The sequence below is a fragment of the Penaeus monodon genome, chromosome 22 (assembly GCF_015228065.2).
Source record: "Penaeus monodon isolate SGIC_2016 chromosome 22, NSTDA_Pmon_1, whole genome shotgun sequence".
Taxonomy (NCBI): domain Eukaryota; kingdom Metazoa; phylum Arthropoda; class Malacostraca; order Decapoda; family Penaeidae; genus Penaeus; species Penaeus monodon.
The window spans coordinates 8,661,354-8,663,117 of NC_051407.1; positions in this window are offsets into that span (position 1 = coordinate 8,661,354).

A 1,764-nucleotide genomic window follows, 5' to 3' on the forward strand; every position below is an offset into this window, starting at 1 on the left:
TACTTACTGTGTGGTAATGGGACATGGCTTCCACTATTAGGGAGGCAAAGCCGACCAACAGCGTCACAAGAAAAACCTTGCAAAAAAAATACCAATTAGTCGTGTCGTTGGAATGCCTACGTAATCTTTTATTTCCATAACAATTTGCCGAAAATTTCGCATTACTGCCACATACCCTCTGGATGTCCATGGGTACCTTTGTGGATTATAGAACGTTATTATATAGGCATGAGAACAAAAAGAATGTTTCCCTTATGAAGAAATTTTTTTGTAATACGTGCTTAAAATTCTCAATTTAAATTTTTTTTTTATTGAAATTCGGAAATAGAATGGCATTGATTTTTACACATTTCGGAGTTTTTACTAATTCAGAACTCTGAGATCTAAAATATTTTGGAGCCCATACGTTTAAAAGTTTTGGGAAATGTTACCGCCCAAATACGAAAAAAAACAATCAAATTCCTCACAGAGAAACAATGACATTCCATAATCACGAAATTAAACAGGCCAATTTACGTAAGAAAAAGTAGATCTTCGAGTTTAGAAGCCCCCAAGTAAAATAACCTGACAAAAAATATATTTTTTTTGTAGTACAGGTGCAAAATGAATTACGCCCCCTTCTTTGATAAAGCAACGCCACAGAAGAATACAATGTGTAGTGGAGAGTTGTATATATAGAACCGAAACTAATGTGTTAGATTTTAAAGTTTCATATGAACATTTAATGTTTTTTAATTTTTTATCAATATAATCATATTACATTCATCAACAAAATCGTTAATAAATAACACATGGGAATCATCAACGAACAAATCATAGAATGAACGTAAAGTGTTTGGTTTTAATCAACGATTCCAGTCCACTGTGGAGGAATACAATGAATTAAGGATGAAAGTGAATCCAGAACAACCATAACATGTTGGCATATCAAAAAGGACACAAGACCCTTTTTTTGCAACACGACAAGCAATCATAGAAAAAGGCGTCCTACCCGGGAAGTCGTTTAGTTTTTGTTTTTCAAAATCGAAGATTTCTGAAAGTAATTAAAATTATCATGTGTATTATATTATATCTTTTAGGAGAAAAAAAACCAAAAGCGCTTAGACGGAAAAATGTTGGATGGTGGGACTTTCTGAAAAACTGCTAATTTTTAAAGAATGATAATAATTCATAATCATTTAAGGTAGTAAGAAATTTCTGTGGTTCAATTTCAGTTTCAATCGTGCCTAATAATATTATTGATAACTTGATAGATCAAACTTCGAATTTAATATTTAAAAAACAAAAGGCATTTGCCACTATGGCCTTATGTAACATTCTAACCAATTCATTATTATTCCTTTTATTCTTCTATCATGCTTTTTCATTTCAGGGAATACAGCCTCCCCAACCCGGTTCTGCCTATTTCTGGCAGATCGAAAAAAGTGGGTTTCGATTACACTATGGAGATTTCTATCTTGAACAAATCGGTTTATCATTGAGCCCTTTTTTCACCAAATTTCCTGGGTTAAAATTATTTGAACAAAAATTTCGGAAACCTTAAAAGTTATGTATAGAAAAAAAAACACGTTTTCCCTTTATCGCCGAAATTTTTATTTTAGAGGTTTTCTCAAATATCGGACAAGCCGATTGGGACAAATGATTGCTGTGCTTCTTTTTCACAATCTGGAAAAACAAAAAGAACAAAATCTGAGGTAATTCCCTCCGTATATGGGGAATGAAACACCTAAAAAACATGGGATTGCGTGGGAATGCGAAAACATA